This window comes from Neofelis nebulosa, chromosome 5 (assembly GCF_028018385.1).
Source record: "Neofelis nebulosa isolate mNeoNeb1 chromosome 5, mNeoNeb1.pri, whole genome shotgun sequence".
Lineage (NCBI taxonomy): Eukaryota > Metazoa > Chordata > Mammalia > Carnivora > Felidae > Neofelis > Neofelis nebulosa.
The window spans coordinates 21020995-21041198 of record NC_080786.1 but is presented as its reverse complement, the minus strand read 5'-3'; the positions used below and the strand labels follow the sequence as shown (position 1 = coordinate 21041198).

Here is a 20204-nt window from a genome sequence, read left to right as displayed (position 1 = left end):
ATTTTTATTTAACAGATAAAACATATCCTATAGATATATATAGATTATATTAGATACAGATATAGATATTAGATGAGAGGGAGAGATTGATTTTAAAGATGTGGCTTATGCAATTGTGGGTGATGGCAGATCCAAAATTAGGATCTGGGCATCCAGAAGGCTGAACATTTTGGTAAGAGTTGATATTGAAGGGGAGCAAATCTAACACCCAAAAGTGCCTCTTTGGCATAAGGACTTTTCAAGCTGGATATTTTTAAGAAACTGCTGATACAGGAAAAGCTCTGAAAACCAAATAGAAGTTACCTTTTTGTAAGAGGCATTTACGAGGGAAATCTTCATTTGTAAAGGTGTTTCCCTGTCTCTACCAGGAAAAGAGGTGTTAAAAATTTCTGGAAACTCTTACCAGTGGAGACAACAGGGACTTAAATCTGCATAACAATCGTATCCTCATTTCCTGTGCTTTGCCATAACTAGACTCCACACACACATCTTTTGTCTTAACTAAAGATGGTATTTAAGGAAGTAACTTGGGTCAAGTCAGGGAATTACTCAGTTTTCCTGGGAATTTAATATTTCCCATGTATAGGAGAAGAATACATATTATTATATTTATTTTCCCAGTATTTATATGTCTTTTACTACAGGAGGTCTCAACCAAGAACCTGTAAGGGGAAAGAGATAATTGGATTTCCTCACCTACAGTTTAGTGACCCATGATGGAGCCTACTGAGACACTGTACTCACTTCAGAGCCTGCAGACAGGAACCTGGAAAACTGGCAGAAGCTGGCAAAGGGTAAGAATTATTACCAAACTCCGTTCTCCCTGATCTCACACTGTAGTGCCCAGTCAAGAGCAGAAGGTAAAAATTTAAACTTGTCCCTTCCAAGTGGGAGAACCAGTTTGTGTGCACACTTGCCTTGGGTATAGTGACATTGGTAAAGATTTATTATGGGCACACTTTCCCCCAGTATTACTGAGAAATAATTGACCTACATTACTGTGTGTATAAGATGCACAGCAAAATTGTTTCATTTACAAATATTGTGAAATGATTACCACAAAAGGTTTAGTTACTATCCAACATCTCATATAGATAAAATAGAAGAAAGAATTCTCCCTGTGATGAGAACTCTTAGAATATACTCAACTTTTCTGTATATTAGATAGCAGTAATAGCTGTACTCATGCTGTACATTACAGGACTAGTAGTTATTTATCTTAAAACTGGAAGTTTATAACTTTTGACCACCCACTTCCAATTCTCCTTCTCCCCACTCCCTACTTCCGGTAACCAAAACTATGATCTCTTTTTCCATATGGGGTTTTGTTCTGTTTTGTTTTAAAATTACACATAAAGTGAAGTCATACCTTTCTCTGACTTACTTTGCTTAGCCTGCCTTCAGGGTCCGTCCATGCTATCACAAATATTATCATTTTCTTATTTTTATGGCTGGATAACATTCCATTGTATATGTATACAACAACTCCTTTGGCCATTCATGCATCAATAAACACTTAGGTTGTTTCCAGGTGTTGGCTACTGTAAATAATGCTGGTATAAACATGGTGCAGATTGCTGTTTTAGTTAGCATTTTCATATCCTTTGGATATATTCCCAGGAATGGAATTGCTAGCTCATGTGGTGAATTCTATTTTTAATTTCTTGAGGAATCTACATACCATTTTCCATAGTGGTTGTGCCAGTTTACAATCCCGTCAAGAGCGTACAAGGCCTCCCTTTTCTCCACATCCATGCCAGCATTTGCGTTCTCTTGTCTTTTTGATAACAGCCATTCCAACATGTGTGAAGTGATAAAATATTGTGGTTTTAATTTGCATTTCTCTAATAACTAGTGATACTGAACATCTTCTCATGTGCGTGTTGGCCATTCATATACTGTCTTTGAAAAAAATGTGTCCTTTGCCCATTGTTTTACTTGGATTATTTGTTTTATTGCTATTGATTTATGTAAGCTCCTTATAATCTTGGATATCACAGACATACTTGTTTTTTTGTTTTGTTTTGTTTTGTGCTTTTCTGTATTGCACTTGGCAGATACTACAGTTTTTTTCAAATGTAGTTTGTGGAAACTCAGTGTTTAAGCAAGTCTTTTGGCTTCATTTGCCCAACAGCATTTGCTCACTTGCTTGTTTATGTCATTTTTTGGTCATCTCACAATATTTCAAACTTTTTTATTAGTACATTTGTTATGGTGATCCGTGATTTTTTTTTAAACGTTTATTTATTATTGAGAGACAGAGAGACCCAGAGGGTGAGTAGGGGAGGGGCAGAGAGAGGAGGAGACACAGAATCTGAAACAGGCTCCAGGCTCAGAACTGTCAGCACAGAGCCTGACACAGGGTTCTAACTCACAAACTGAAAGATCATGACCAGAGCCAAAGTCGGTCCCCCAACCAACTGAGCCACCCAGGCACCCCATGTGATCAGTGATCTTTGTTACTCTTGTAAATGTTTTGGGCACTACAAATCATACTCACCTGGGACTGTAAACTTAATTGATAAATGTTTATGTGTTCTGACTGCTCCCCTCAGCAGCCATGCTCTCCCTCGGGCTCCCTCGCACTCCAGGCCTCCCTATTCCCTGAGATACAGCAATATTGAAGTTGGGCCAAATATTAATCCTACAATAGCCTCTACATGTTCAAGTGAAAGGAAGACTCACACATCTCTCTTTAAATCAAATGCTAGAAATGATTAAGTTTGGTGAGGAAGGTATGTCAAAAGTCAAGACAGGCTGAAATCGAGGCCTCTTGTCTCAAACAGCCAAGTTGTGAATGCAAAGGAAAGTTTTTGAAGGAAATTAAAAGTGCTACTCCAGTTAACACATGAATGATGAACAAGTAAAACAGCCTTATTACTGATGTGGAGAAAGTCTGAAGGTCTGAACAGAAGATCAAACCAACCACAAAGTTGCCTTAATCCAAACCCTAATCCAGAGCAAGGCCTTAACTCTCTTCAGTTCTATGAAGGCTGAGAGAGGTAAGGAAACTGCAAGAGTTTGGGAAAACTTTGAAATTAGCAGAGGTTGGCTCATGAGATTTAAAGAAAGAAGCTGCCTCCAGAACATAAAAGAGCAAGAAGAAGCAGCAAGTGCTGATGTAGAAGCTGCAGCAAGTGATCAGAAGATCTAGCTAAGATCATGAAGGAAGATGGCTACCCTAAAGACATTTTAAATGTAAATTAAATAGCCTGCTATTAGAAGAAGACAGCAGCTAGGATCTTCATAGCTAGAGAGGAGAAGTTAATGCCTGGCTTCAAAACCTCAAAGGACAGGCTGACTCTCTTGGTGAAGACTAATGAATCTAATGACTTAAAGTTGAGGCCAATGCTCATTGGCCATTTCAAAAACCCTAGGGGCTTTAAGAATGATGCCATGTCTACTCTGCCTGTGCTCTATAAATGGAACAACAAAGCTTGGATTACAGGACATCCGTTTATAACATGGTTTACTAAATATTGTAAGCCAACTGTTGAGACCTGCTCAGAATGAAAGCTTTATTTCAAAATATTAATGCTTATTACCAATTCATCTGGTTATCCAAAAGCTCTGATAGAAATGTACAAGATTAATGTTATTTGCATACCTGCTAACACAATATACATTCTGCAGCACATGAACAGAGAAGTCATTTTGACTTAACATCTTACTTTTTGCAAGGCTATTGCTACCATAGATATTGTTTTGATGGATCAGTAAATTGAAAGCCTTATGGAAAGGATTCACCATTAGAGAGGTCATTAAGAGGATTTTTGATTTAAGAGAGCAAAATATCAACACTAACAGAAGTTTGGAAAAAAGTTGATCTCAACCCTCATGGATGACTTTGAGGGGTTCAAGACTTCAGTGGAGGAAGTAACTGCAGATGTGGTGGAAACAGCAAGAGAACTAGAAGTAGAAGTGGAACCTGAAGATAGGACTGAATTGCTTTAATTTCATGATAGAAAGTGAATGGATGAGGAGTGGTTTTTATGGATGAGCACAGAAAGTGATTTCCTTAATTCCAGTATAGTTAACGTTATTACGTTAGGTTATATTAGGTTTAGGTGTACAATATAGTGATTCAACAATTCTGTACTCAGGGTTTATTGTGTAAGTGTACTCCTAATCCCTTTTAACTATTTTATCCAACCACCTCCCCACCCCGCCCACCTCCCTTCTGGTAGCTGTCAGTTTGTTCTTTATAATTAAGAATCTGTTTTCTTGGTTTGTCTCTTTTTTTGTTATTTGCTAGTTGTTTCTTAAAGTCCACATATGAATGAAATCATATGGTATTTGTCTTTCTATAACTGACTTTATTTTGCTTAGGATGATACTATCGAGATCCGTCGATGCCATTGCAAATGGCAAGATTTTTCATTCTTTATGGCTGAATAATATTTCATTATATATACATACCACTTCTTCTTTACCCATTAATCTATTGATGGATACTTGGGCTGCCTCCATAATTTGGCTATTGTAAATAATGCTGCAATAAACAAAGGTGTGCATCTATCTTTTTGAATTAATGTTTTCATATTCCAGTAATGGAATTATTGGATAATATGGTACTTCTATTTTTAGTTTTTTGAGGAACCTCCATACTTCACAGTGGCTGCACCAGTTTGATTTCTGCCAACTGTGCATGAGGGTTCCTGTTGTTCCACATTGTCATCAATAATTGTTGTTTCTTGTGTTTTTGATTATAGCCACTCTCACAGGTGTAAGGTGATATCTTATTGTGGTTTTGGTCTGCATTTCCCTGATGATGAGTGATGTTGAACATCTTTTCATGTGTCTGTTGGTGAACTATTGGTCTTTGGAGAAATGTGTATTCTAGTCTTCACATTTCTAATTGGATTATTGGTTTTTCTTGGTGTTGAGTTGTGTATGGTCTTTATATACTTTGGATACTAACCTTTTATCAGTTAAGTCATTTGCAAAGATATTCTCCCATTCAGTAGGTTGTCTTTCAGTTTTGTTGGTTGTTTACCTTGTGCAGAAACTTTTTACTTTGATGTAGTCCCAATAGTCTATTTTGCTTTTGTTCCCTTAAATACTGCTATGGCTAATGTCAGAGAAATTAATGCCTGTGCTCTTTTCTAGAATTTTTATAGTATCAGGTCTCACATTTAGATCCTTCATCCATTTTAAATTTATTGTTTTTGAATGGTGTAAGAAAGTGGTCCAGTTTTGTTTTTTCCATGTATCTGTCCAGTTTTATCAACACCATTTGACTGTCTTTTTCTCACTGCATATTATTGCCTCCTTTGTCAAAGATTGACCATATAATCATGGGTTTATTTCTGGGTTTTCTTTTCTGTTCTATTGATCTATGTGTCTATTTTCGTACCAGTATTATATTATTTGGATACTACAGCAATGTAACATGTCTTAAAATCGGGGATTGTGATACTTCCAGTTTTGTTGTTCCTTTTCAAGGTGGGTTTGGCTATGTGTGTTGTTTGTGGTTCCATACTAATTTTAGGATTATTTGTTCTAGTTCTCTGAACGATGCTGTTGGTGTTATGATAGGGATTGCATTAAATTTGTAGATTGCTTTAGGTAGTGTGGACATTTTAATAATATTCTTCCAATCCATGAGCAAGGAATATCTTTCCATTTGTTAGTGTCATCTTCAATTTCTTTCATCTATGTGTTACAGTTTTCAGAATATAGGTCTTTCACCTCCTTAGGATCCTAGGTATTTTATTATTTCCGGTGCAATTGTAAATAGAATTGTTTTCTTAATTTCTTTCTTCTGCTTCATTAGTGTACAGGAATTCAATGGAATTCTGTATATTGATTTAGTATCCTGTGACATCATTGAATTTATCACTTCTAATATTTTTTTGGTGGAGTCATCTACATATAGTGACAGTTTTACTTCTCCCTTACCAATAGGGATACCTTGTATTTCTTTTTGCTGTGTGATTTCTATGGCTAACATTTCTGGTGCTATGTTGAATAAAACTGGAGAGAGTGGGCATCCTTGTCTTATTCCTGATCTTAGAAGAAGAGCACTCATTTTTTACCACTGAGTACAATATTAGCTGTGGGTCTGTGATATACAGCCTTATTATGTTGAGGTATGTTCCCTTTAATCCTACTTATGTTGAGGATTCTTATGAGTGGATATTGTACTTCATCAAATGCTTTTTTCTACATCTATTGAAAAGATCATTTGGTTTTTTTTATCCTTTCTCTTGTTGATGTAATGCATCACATGGATTGATTTGTGAATACTGAACCACCTTTGCATCATAGGAATAAATTCCACTTGATCATGGTGAATGATCTTTTAAATGTATTGTTGGATTTGCTGTGCTAATGCTTTGTTGAGGATTTTTGTATCTGTAATTGCTGTGGGATGAAAGCAGAGTAGGGGCTCCCACAAAGTTAAGACTGCTGGTCTCCCCTGGGCTCTCTTTTCCCACTAGACGAATCAGAAGCTCATGGGAGATCTCTGTGCATGGTACTGTGATGGCCTCGGGGAGGGGAAATGTGGTCAGTGTGTACCTTCTCCTCTTACCTTTCAAATGCAGTCTGGCTTGGGCTTTGTGACACAGAGGTATACTTGGACTCACCCTCCTGTCCCAGCATTCTCTTAGTAGTGTATTGTTTATCAGCAGTTGCTGAATTATTACTGACTTTATTTTCCCTCACAAAAAGAACAAAGATGCCATCTTAGTGGAATCAGTCACAAACATTTATTTTAAGAATATATTCAATTTAAATTTTCATTCTGGGGCACCTGGATGGCTCAGTCAGTTGGGCATCTGACTCCAGTTCAGGTCATAATCTATGGTTCATGGGTTCCAGCCCCACGTTGGGCTCTGGGCTGATAACTCAGAGCCTGGAGCCTGCTTCAGATCTCTATCTCCTCTCTCTCTCTCTCTCAAAAATAAATAAATAAACTTTTTTAAAAAAGTAAAAAAAAGTTTCATTCAAAAACAGTGAAGTTTCCCTGGTTATGGCGTCTAAAGGTAGACTAATGGTAAATGTCTCACATCTGCAACTCAACCATGCTGAATTATATGGTGAGCTCACCTGAAGGCTTCAGACATGGGTACTTTATTATGGTAATTTCAATTTCTGAGTAGATTTCTCTGTCACTATCCTTGGGCCACTCTACCTAAGGAGCCTCACATGTGTCACAGTTCCACGAGCAGCGGCAGCAAATCCAAGCTTCTGCCTACCTGCCTCCTTATCATTCTTTCCCTGCTCAGTGAATATTCTTATTTTCTACTGATTCTTTTTCCTCTAGGAGACGGCCATTGAGTTCTTTGGTCTTCTGTGTTGTCATAAGGAGGAAACAATAAGCCAGATGGGTTTTCTTCTCATCTTACACTATGTCTCAAGCACTTGGCTTTGTGACCAGTGAGAATATTCCCTCTGGGTCTCTGCCAGTCAGGATATGCTAGTGTTGGCATGCATCTGGCAGACAGATGAATAGGTTGTGAATCCAAGAAGCAGCATCCTCTGTCCAAGTATGCCAACTTGGAGGGGAGCATATCATAAGGGGTCAACTTCCATAAGGGGCTTTCGTTGTCTCAACATTTGTGTCCTGTTAGTGCTAGAAAAGTCCCAATCCAACAATGCCTGCCCAGTGTCACAGATGAGCAGGTCTGTGAGTGCAGTCAACTCACATTCCTACGGGAAAAACAGAGATACCATTTTCTCTATACCATTCTTGCTGCCTGGGACATTGAAGGTCTTAGCTTTCTTAGGCTGATACAGGAAGTGAATATCCTGAATCTTGTGAAGGGTGCATCTGTTGTATCTTTTGGGATGCTTCTTGCAGTCATAAATCAAGGATTACTGGTTTAAATTGCCATTGGGATTATGTAAGTTCCTCTTGTCAGTGGCCAAATGATGAATCTTCTGAGATGGAAGCATTTCTGTATTTGAAAAAAAAAATTCCAGCTCAAATTTTCAAAAACTGTGTTATTGATACCTATGGCAAGAGTAACTGAAAAGAGAACACAAAGGAGTATGGCAGCTAGCCTGAGAGACTCCCTTGACAGGATGAAATTAAAAAGTCCTATTTGTCTCCACTGGAAGAAGATCCTACCAAATTTAGACAAGAGTGAGAAAGTTTATCGGTCCTTCAAATCTCATTCTCAAGAACCTTGATTGGCTGCTAAGGAATGTTCTTCCCACCCATGATTGTACTGTAGTTAACAGATAAGCCAAATGGCCTCCTGAGGAGCCAAACTCCCTCACAGAGGAAACAGGTGACCAGCATTTCTTGTGGGCTATTCTAGCGTTGATGAAGACAATGTTCAGAGGCTGAGCAAAATATTAGTAGAGGCCCTTTAAGGTAAATTGGTCCACCATTGAACTGTGCGCTCAGTAAAAGAACATTAAAACGGCTTTGTTGAATACTCTATGCAAACTTTGCAAAGGCATACTGCATTAGATCTTGATGCTCCAGAAAGTAGAACTTTTTAAATTTCTATTTTAGTCACAAGTTTTCTCCTTGATATAAAGAAGCAAATTGAAGATAACGTAGCTGGATGGGCGGTTAGTCCTTTGACATTATTCAGGCTGCAAAGCAATTATTTCAGAAATTAGAAGTAATTGTCTTGTCTTACCAATCATTACAAAATTAGTAATGTGGCTCTAGAAGCAATTCAAAGCCCACCTATTCTTTTACCAATCCTAAACCCTCCTCTATTTTTCTCAAAGCTTGTAGGTATTATAAAGGATCAGGATACTAGAAACAGAACTGTCATACACTTTAAAAAAAGAAGGAAAATTTAAATAGAAATTACTCTAGATCTTGGATTAATAAGCAAATATATTGTCCCTCCCCCCAACTCCATCCAAAAAAAAAAAAAAATACAGGAGAAAGCCTGGATATTTTCTCTGTGTCTTTTGGTGTGGATTCTCTCCCCCATCTTCTTCAGGACTTAGGAGCTAGCTCTTTTAAATGCAAACTTCAGGGGAATAGTTCTCATCAGGAAGAAAAAAAAATGCTATGTGGAATTGAGCTAATGAAAACTCTTATCTGTCTTCTTGACAAATCTTAGAAGAAAAGTTTTTGGTCATCTGAGTGGGTAAACTGCTACAAACACAATTTGGATTCAACTGTTATTTATAAACCACTGAGTTTTATGGCATAGTACCTGATTCATGGTTGAAATTTTAGAATGTCAGCTATAATGTCTCTGTGTCTGTATGTATATTTGAATCTACATACGTATGTTATGGATATGTGCTATTTTTTTCTGGCTGGTAGTGTGAAAATTAATTTGTAAAAGAGCTGTATTTGGTTGGCTTAAAAATAAGTACTTATCAAACTAAGTATTTCTAAACCCCAAAATGTAGACAATAACCCAAGTGTTTTACAAGTTAACATGATCTGAGATAATCTTTGGTGAATAAAATTTGTTGCTTTAATTAAAATAGGCACCTCTTCATAGTTGCTAGCATTAAATATAATGCAGACATAGAACTTTTATTTTATCTGGGTTTACTAGTTCAATAAGTTCATATTATCTGTTAGAAAATGTGGCAGCAAGAAAAATAGATTGGGATAATGGTTGACTTTGTCTCATGTCTCCTGGTTTTTGTGAGTAGTCTAAATGTAATTGTTGGAAGCAAGTGATTTAGATAAAGTGGGATAGGAGTTTTTGTGTAAACTTTTCAACAATGATTATGTTTTACACTATGTGTCCTTAAAAAAAGTTTTCCAGGGTAACCTGGGTGGCTCAGTCAGTTAAGCATCCGACTCTCGATTTCGACTCAGGTCATGATCTCACAGTTGGTGAGATTGAGCCTCGAGTTGTCTGTGCTGTCAGGGTGGAGTCTCTCTCTCTGTCCTAACTCTGTTCACACACACACTCTCTCTCTCTCAAAATAAATAAATAAACATTAAAAATATAGTTTTCCAACTCTCTTTGATAAGTTGAAACTTTAGCGTTCTGCTAAGTTAAATGATGGAAATATATTGTATATCTAGGTTACAGTTGACTTATGAACAATATGGGGGTTAAGGTCACTGACACTCCACACGGGCAAAAATCCATGTATAACTTTTGACTCCCCAAAGGCTTAATTACTACTAACAGCCTATCATCCCCATGACTTATGCATTTCATAACTGTTAGCCTGTACCTCCCACTCCCATACATCCATTTTGCTTGTCCTGCCAACCACTAGTTTGTTCCCTGTATTTATGGGACATTTTCTGCCTGGTTTGTTTTGCTTGTTAGCCCCCACATAGAAGTATATATTTGTCTTTCCTCAGCGGATTATTTCACGTAGCATAATACCCTCTAGGTCCATCCACATTGCCACAAATGGCAAGATTTCGTTTTTTATGGCTGAGTAATATTCCACTTAAATAGATATAAATAAAAAATAGATTAAAAATGAATGAATAAATATCAATCACTTCTTCTGTACCAATTCATCTATTAATAGATACTGAGGTTGTTTCTGTAACTTGGCTATTATAAATAATGTTGCAATCAACATACAAGGGAAGATTGTATTTGAATTTGTATTTTCATTTTCTTTGGTAAATACCCAATAGTGGAATTACTGGGTTAGAGAGTATTGCTATTTTTTTTTTTAATTTTTGAGGAACTTCTACACTGTTTTCCACAGTGGCTGTATTAATTTACATTTCCACCAACAGTACACAAGGGCTCATTTTTCTCCATATCCTTGCCACCATTTGTTATTTCTTGTCATTTTTATACTATCCATTTTCAAGAATATAAGGTGATATCTCATTGTAGCTTTGACTTGTGTGTCTCTTGTGATTGGTGATTTTGAGCATCTTTTCATATATAATGGCCATCTTTATTTTTTCTTTGGAAAAATATTCATGTCCACTGGCCATTTTTAATCAGATTATTTGCTTTTTTGGTATTGCATTGTGTAAACTGTCTATATGTTTTGGATACTAACCCCTTATTGGATATAGCATTTGCAAATATTTTCACCCATTTACTAGATTTACTTTTTGTTTTGTTGATGGTTTTCTTCACTATGCACAAGCTTTTTATTTTGGTGTAGTCCCAATAGTTAAGTTTACTTTTTCTTTAGCTTCCTTTGACTCAGGAGACCTATTGTTGCTATGGCTGATGTCAGAGAAATTACTCTGTGTGCTCTCTTCTAGGGTTTTATGGTTTCAGGTCTCACATATGGGTCATTAATCCATTTTAAATTTATTTTTGTGCATGGTGTAAGAACATGGTTCAGTTTCAACCTTTTGCATGTAGCCATTCAATTTTCCCAGAATGATTTATTGAAGATGTTGTCTTTTCTCCATTTTATATTCTTGCCTCCTCTGTCATAGATTAATTGACACTCTAGGTGTAAGTTTATTTATGAGCTCTCTATTCTGTTTCATTGATCTATGTGTCTATTTTTATGCCAGCTCCATCCTGTCTTGATTATTATAGCTTTGTAGTGTATCTTGAAATCTGGGATTTTTGTACCTCTAGCTTTGTTCTTATTGCTCAAGATTGCCTTGGCTATTTAAGGTTTTGTGATTCCATACAAATAGGATTATTTGCTCAAGCTCTGTGGAAAATGCTGTTGGTATTTTAATAGGTATGGCAGTGAATCCATAGATTGCTTGGGATAGTACGGTAGCAATTTTAACAATAGTAATTCTTTCTATCCGTAAGCATGGTATTTCTTTCCATTGCTTTGTGTCATCTTCAATGTCTTTCTTTCATCAATATTTTAGTTTTCAGAGGGTTTGTTCCCAAGTATTTATTCTCTTTGGTGCAACTATAAGTGGAATTGCTGTTTAATCTTTCTCATACGTCATTAGTGTATAGAAATGGAACAGATGTCTGTATATCCTGTATCCTGCCATTGACTGAATTTATTACTTCTAGGTTTTTTTGGTGGAGTCTATAAGACTTTCTATGTATAGCATCATGTCATGTGCAAATAGTGACAGTTTAACTTCTTCCTTACCAATTTCAATGCCATTTCTTTGTTCTTGTCCCAGTGCTGAAGCTAGGACTTCCATTACAGTGTTGAATAAAAGTGGTGAGAGTGGACAACCTTCTCTTGTTCCTGATCTTAGAGGAAAAGGTCTCAGTTTTTCACCACTGAGTATGATGCTAGCTGTGGATTTGTCATATGTTATGTTCCCTCATATGTGTATGTTGAATTTCATCAAATGATTTTCTGCATATATTGGGGTCATCACATGATTTTTTTATCCTTCATTTTGTTACACTGATCGATTTGCAGATTTTGAACCATCCTTGGCATCCCCAGAATAAATCAGATTTGGTGAATGATCCTTTTATTGAATAAGGTTTGCTAATATTTTGTTAAGGATTTTTGCATCTATGTTCATTGGGAATATTCTCCTGTTGTCATCTTTTGTAGTTTATTTATCTGGTTTTGGTAGCAGGGTAATGCTGACCTTGAAGAATGTATTTAGAAGCTTTTCCACTTCGATTTTTTTTGGAATAGTTTGAGGGGAATAGGTATTAACTTCTCCTTCAATGTGTGGGGGAATTTGCCTGTGCAGCTATCTGGTCGCAGACTGTTATTAGTTGGGAGTTGTTTTTTTCTGCTTCAATTTCATTACTATTAATTGATCTGTTCAGATTTTCTATTTCTCTGACTCATTTTTGGAAGACTGTGTTTCTAGGAATGTATCCATTTCGTCTAGGTTGTCCAACTTGTTGGAATATAATTTTTCATAGTTGTTTTTGTAATTCTTTGTATTTCTGTGATGTCAGTTGTTACTTCTATTTCTTATTTGGGTCTTCTCTCCTTTTTCTTGATGGGTCTACCCAAACTTTTATTAATTTTATCTCAGGGAGTTCATCCACTCTTCATTTCAGTCATGTAACTATGTTTATGATCATTACTTTGAATTACTTATTACACAGATTGCTTATCTCCGTTCAGTTCTTTTTCTGAGGTTGTGCTCCCTTGTCTCCTCATTTTGCTTGACCTTCCATATTTGTTTTTAGGAATACTTGATACAGCTACTTCTCCTAAACCTTTTGTCCTCAAACTATTCCAAACTTCCAAAGTCATTCAATGAGGCCAGCATTACCCTAATACCAAAACCAGACAAATACATCACAGGGAAAAAAAAATAATAAACAAAAAAACACTACAGACCAAGATCAAAATATTAGCAAACCAAGTATAACAGTACATTAAAATGTTTTTCACCATGATTAAGGGGGATGTATTCGAGAGATACAAGTGTGATTTAGTATTTGTGATATAGCACATTAACAAGAGGAAGGATAAAAACCATATAGTCATCTCAATATGTGCAAAAAACAGCATTTAATAAAACTCAACATCTGTTCACGATAAAAACCCTCAACAAAGTGAGTTTAGAGAGAACCTTCCTCAACATAATAAAGGCCTTATATGAAAAACCCACAGTGAACATCGTATTCAATGGTAAAAAACTGAAAGCTTTACCTCTAAGGTCAGGAAAAAAGACAAAGATGCCCACTCTCACCACTTTTATTTAAACACAGTACTGGAAGTCCTAGCTATAGTAATCAGACAAGAAATAAAAGGCATCCAAATCAAAAGGAAGAAGTAAAACATAGTATATAGTTTTTATATACTTTTTTTATAAAAAGTTTTTACTTTTATAGAAGTAAAAGATAGTATATATATAGAAAACCCTGAAGACTTCATCAAAAAACGAATAATGGGGCACCTGGGTGGCTCAGTCGGTTAAGCATCCGACTTCGGCTCAGGTCATGATCTCACGGTTCGTGAGTTCGAGCCCCTTGTCGGGCTCTGTGCTGACAGCTCAGAGCCTGCTTCGGATTCTGTGTCTCCCTCTCTCTCTGCCCCTCCCCTGTTCATGCTCTGTCTCAAAAATAAATAAAACATTAAAAAAAAATTTAAAAACAATAAAAAAATTTAAAAAAACAAAAATGAAGAAGCAGACACAGAAAATAAGAAGATAATCCTATTTACAATTTCAACAAAAGGAATAAAATTTCTAGGGAATAAATTTAATCATAGAGGTGAAAGACTTATAATTTGAAAACTGTAAGACAGTGATGAAAGAAACTGAAGAAGACACTAACAAGTGGAAATACATTCCATGCTTGTGGATTGGAAGAATTATTATTAAAATGTCCATACTACCCAAAGCAATCTACAGATTCAATGCAATCCCTATCAAAATACCAACCGCATTTTTCGCAGAACTAGAATAATCCTAAAATTTATATGGAATCACAAAAGACTTTGAACAGCCAAGACAATCAGAACAAAGCTAGGGGTATGACAATCCCAGATTTCAAGATACACTCTGAGGTTCTAATCAAAACAGTATGGTACTGGCACAATAATCAACATGAATATATATATATATATATATATATATATATATATATATATATATACATATATATATATACACACACACACACACACACATATATATATATATATATATATATATATATATATATATATATACGTACACACACAGATCGATGGAACAGAAAAGAGAGCTTAGAACAAACTCATGCCTAAGTGGTCAATCTATGACAAGAATAGACAATGGGGGAAAAGACAGCTTTTTCAAAAAAAAATGGTGTTGGAAAAACTGAAAAGCTACACACAGGTGAATGAAACTGGACCACTTTCTTATACTCTACACAAAAATAAACTCAAAATGGATGAAATACCTAAATGTGAGACCTTAAACAATAAAACCCTTAAAAGAAAACAGGCACTAATCTCTTAGACTTATGACTATGCCTCCACACAAGGCAAACAAAATAAATAATAAACTATTGGGACCACAGCAAAGAAAACCATCACCAAAATGAAAAGGCAACATAATGGGAGAAAATATTTGTAAAATATATATCCAATAAGGGGTGAATATCCAAAATATATAAATATCTTGTACAAGTCAACACCAAAAAAAATAATTAAAAAATTAGAGGATTTGAATAAACATTTTTTTCAAAAAGAGATACAGAAAAGATCCTCAACATCATTAATCATCAGGAAATGCAAATCAAAACCACAATTAAGGATCATGTCATAGAAATCAGAATGGGTAGTATCAAAAACACAAGAAGTAAGTGTTGGTGAGGATGTGAATAAATGGGAACCTCATGAACTATTGGCGGCAATGTGAATTGGTGCAACCACTGTGGAAAACCGTAAGGAGTTTTCTCTAAACATTAAAAAGATAAATACCCTATGATCCAATAATTTCACTACTAAGTATTTATCCCCCCAAAACAAAAATATATACGCACCTTGATGTTCATCCCATCCTTATTTATGTTAGCCAAGATATGAAGGCAACCCAAGTGTCCATTTATAGACAAACGGACAAAGAAGGTATTATACATATACACCCACACTCACCCTAGACTATACTGGCCACAGCCTGGATAGACCTAGCAGGTATTATGCTAAATGAAATAAGTCAGAGAAAAACAAACACCATGATTTCACTTACATGTGGAATCTAAAAAACAAAACAAAACAAACCAAGAGACTCTTAAATATACAAAACACACTGGTGGTTCCCAGAAGCAAGTTTTGGGGGGAGGTGGTGAGTGAAATACATGAAGGAGATTAAGAGGTACAAATTTTAAGTTATAAAATAAATAGGTTACGAGGAAAAAAGCATAACAGAGGGAATATAGTCAATAATACTGTATGGTTACAGATGGTAGCTACATTTGTGGTGAGCTTAGCATAACATAGACTTGTTGAATCAATATGTTGTACACCTGAAGCTGTTATAACATTGTATGAAAACTATACTTCCAAAAAAAAAAAGTTTCAACGAGATTCCTTATGAAAAGTTCCAGCAAAGCATATTTAAAAAGATCCAATATGGTCAATAGCTATATTCTTGTTCCACTTATATAATCAGACCAAATTTATTCAAACTACACTTAATTTGCAAACAAATTAGTTTTATTGTGATTATTTTTAGTAGAAATCTGGGTGATCATAGAAAAATTATGTTTACACCGTTGAAAATAACTGGATTCTAGTGCTATTGGTTTTAAGGTTTTATTTTCTACTTATGGACTGGATCCTGAATTCTTCTAGCTTCTTCAAAATCTGGCTATGAATTTCCAAACTGAAGTTTGCAATTATCTCCTACCCTTGTGACTTGTGTAGTTTTTGTTCTTAGTAATTTTTTCCTGATGCCTACAAACTGAAGGGGGACAACTTGATGTAAACATCAGAGAAATAACCACAGCAGTGCTTGTATATACAATCCTCATGCCTACTGCTGTGTGGGCCACTCACAAAGTTTACCTGAACACATGATGACATCATCAGAGACACTGAAACAGCACAAGATGCTTTGAGCCAGGCATCTAGAAATCTTCTGGGCCGTTGCCCTCAGGACTCAGACTGGTGTTATAGTCTGCTCCATCAATTTCCCTTCATTCTTCTCTTGTTTCTATTGCAATGCCTCGTATTAAATACAAGATTGCTCATACTATAAAGGCCTAAATCTGAAAGCCCCTATGCAAGGACACTACTGTTTAACTGGATTGGCCTCAGGACCAAAAAGACACTGGTTTGATGAGATAGGAAGAAATGATTGTGAATCCTCTTACTTCAAGGTTCAAAGGTGGGACTGAAGGGGAGCCAAATATATGACCTAAAAATATGCCTCTGTGGCATAAGAGTTATTGAGCTGATAATTACAATACAGCAGACATAGTAAATGCTCTGAAAACAAAGTAGAAATCAACTTTAAAAAAAATGTGTTTTAATGTTTATTGATTTTTGAGACAGAGCATGAACGGGGGAGGGTCAGAGAGAGAGGGAGGCACAGAATCTGAAGCAGGCTCCAGGCTCTGAGCTGTCAGCACAGAGCCCGACACGGGGCTCGAACTCACGGACTGTGAGATAATGACCTGAGCCGAAGTCAGACACTCTACTGACAGAACCACCCAGGCGCCCCAAGTAATCAACTTTTTGTAAGAGACATTTAGATGTATGAGGGACTTCTTCATTTCTAAGCGTGTCTGTCTCTATACCAGGAGATCTCCAGAAATCATCACCACTGAAGAAGGCAAAGACTTAAATCTGCATAACAACCCTATTCTTATTTATCGTGTTTTACCTGATAACTTCCCCAAACTGGCTCCCCCCACCCCAGCTTCCTTTGTCTTTAGCTACACCTCCTGTGTAGGTATGCATGTTATTAAACTTCTGTTTTTCTCCTATTAATCACATTTTTTATTAGAAGGAGGCCTCAGCAAAGAATTTAGGATAAAGGGAAAAATTTTTTTCCTCTTCTACAGTGTTACGATCTTAAGCTTGAAATTTAGAAACTCTGGCAGAATTCCTCCTTCTTTGGGGACATGAAGCTTTGCTCTTAGGGCCTTCAACTGATTGGATGTAGCCCATAGACAGTGAGTAAAACAGTATCCTTCCAAAAGTCTACTGATTGTTAATCACATTTAAAAAATACCATCACAGCAGCATCTAGACTGGTATTTGATTCAACAAGGGGGTATCTAGCCTAGCCAAGGTGACACATAAAATTAACCATCAACCTCTATAAGATATTTTAAGTGAAAGTAAGTTTCAACATTGTTCAAAATCAATAAAAGTCGCTTCACAAATTTTAACAACTGTCTATATTAGTTTTTCTACCTATTAGATGATTTAAAACTATTTCCAGCCATTTTTCTGTCTAGTACTCTGCCTATATTAACTATTTTTTAATGCAATTAAAAAAACAATCAACACATATGGCTGGATGACTTAAAAATATATTGTAGTTAATCCTATTAACAAAATAATTCTTAATAGTAATATTTTCTTAAGAAATATTTTTTTTTTTTTTTAATTTTTTTTTTTAACGTTTATTTATTTTTGAGACAGAGAGAGACAGAGCATGAACGGGGGAGGGGCAGAGAGAGAGGGAGACACAGAATCGGAGACAGGCTCCAGTCTCCGAGCCATCAGCCCAGAGCCTGACGCGGGGCTCGAACTCACGGACCGCGAGATCGTGACCTGAGCCGAAGTCGGACGCTTAACCGACTGAGCCACCCAGGCGCCCCATTAAGAAATATTTTCTTAAGAAAATATTACTATTATTATACAAAAGAGGGAAACAAGTTTAGAATGTTGTAATTTGCCTCTCTGATAATTCAACTAGTAAGTGGATGAGCACCATATAAATGCAAGCCTACTGAGTTCCAAAGCCCTTACTCTTCCCATTAGTGTGTTTCATGCTCTTTCAAAACTATCTTTGTAACTCTTTCCTATCGCTGCAGAAATGTGGTTGCTGTCTACTTATAAGAGTTCTCGGCAAGATTATTTTCCCTAAGACTAAAACTTCTATTATAAATACACTTGTGGCGATAAGCACCAAACCTAAAGTAAACACATGCAAAAAGGGGGAAAAAGAAAAATCCCTATAAACTTCAACTTAGGAATATAAAGGCAGCTGAGGAAGCAGTCAATTACACAAAACAGGTAAAGAGATAAAGCACAGTAATGGCACAAGGACCAAGCAACCACAGATCTTAGAAAGTACTGGGAGCAGGGGAGCAAATTGTTCCTTTTGGAAGGAGATTTCTTTGAAATACAAATGCCATGTTTTCCATTTGTCAACATGGACTCAAGGAATCACACAGAAAAGCTGTATTTGTGGGAAGCAGTCTGAATCTTTGGCAGCAGAGTAGAAAAAAGGTTTTCAGTTGTGTTGTTTCTGGCAGCCTCCTGCCATCTCCCCACACTCCAGGAGACTTCAGGAAACAATAATTAAAAGGAGTTTGACACAGCATCAACAGAGATATTTAAAAATATGCACAAGACCATCATACTAACACAAATGAAGAATATTTACCAGAAAAACATCACTATGGATCATTTAAAAATCAAAACCGAATATCACGGGAAAGTCTAAAGTTCAGAAAAATCCAATTAATGCAATAATTGATCATGAAAAGTGTACCCCCACAGCACCACACAAAATACCTCAAAAATGCAAACAATAGCAGTAACTCTTACCAGTAAAATGTCAACATAGCCCATTTTTTTTTAAAGAAATAATTGTTCAAAAAAGGTGAAATATCTGTAACTCACACCATAGAAAAGTGACCAATCTCCCTAATTATAGTTTCTGGAAATCTAGAAGAAAAAGAACTAAGGAAAATTAAAATTGGCTGAAGATCTATTAGTCATTTGATAGAAAAGGAAATAAAAAGCACTGCTAAACATGTGAAAAAAACTCATTAATAAGAAAATGCAAATTAAAACCGCATCGAGCTTGGTAGACCACACTGGCCTTCTTAGTGAATCATGCAGCCATGTAGTAATGCTGTGCCAATATTCACTGTGATCTCCTTACCTTTTTAGTGCACACCAACTCCAGGACTGCTTCCCCTCCCTGCAGCCAACATCTGCATCCTTTTATGGCATGCTGCCCTTGGCCTGCCGGAATTGTTATGCCTCAAATGGAGAAATCCAGAAGTGCCTATAAATTCTTTCATTTACCCAAAGCAATGACCAATGAATGCAGAAGTATAAACACTCCAGCTTCATTGTGACTTGATTAGAATATTAAAGGTGTGATATCCACTGTTGTGTCCTCCCCTGGGGCAACCGAGGTAATATTACCTTCCACTCATATTGCTTGCCATCCTTGATATCCTGTCCCACTTTCCTACTCTTTTACTGGCTTTCCTTGATAATACTTACTATTGAGTGATTTTCACCTGAACACTTGTCTCAGGTTTTATTTCCTAGGAATCCAACTGAAGATGTCATCTAAGCTTTATTTCAATAGGATTTCATGGATCCTCCAACAAGTCAAAAAAGATGGAAATGGGCAGATCATTGAGGCTAGGACATAAAGGAGAAAAATTTTCAAGTATAGAAACATGTATACTGACTTCCTACATTTGACCATCTTTCTGGCATATAGAAATTTGACTAAAAGCAAATAGACCAGAAGCTTGCCAGGTTTTTTGAGGGTGTTTCACTGTTAAAGCAACCACTAGTCTGACCTTCAAAGCCTGCGGCTATTTAATACCTCAGACAACCCCAAGGCTGCATAGTCCTCCAGAGGGGAATTCTACCCAATGCCCATTTCAGAAGTGCACATTATGGCTAAAATAAAAGGGAAAGCTTCTAAGAGGAAAAGCCCTGACCCACGGAAGAAAATAGACTCCCAAGTAACAACTACTGGATGTGCTAAACCAGAAACTTAA

At 36.4% G+C, this 20204-nt stretch overlaps 1 long non-coding RNA gene across 1 annotated transcript in view; it reads left to right on the top strand.

Annotated features, from left to right (window-relative positions):
* LOC131511758 (uncharacterized) overlaps window positions 1-19529 on the top strand; it is a 197393-nt gene extending 177864 nt beyond the window's left edge. Inside the window, exons 5-6 of the long non-coding RNA XR_009261717.1 lie at window positions 703-794; window positions 19351-19529. This is a non-coding gene — a long non-coding RNA (uncharacterized LOC131511758). The remainder of the gene's footprint in view (window positions 1-702; window positions 795-19350) is intronic.
* Window positions 19530-20204: the final 675 nt, after the last annotated feature.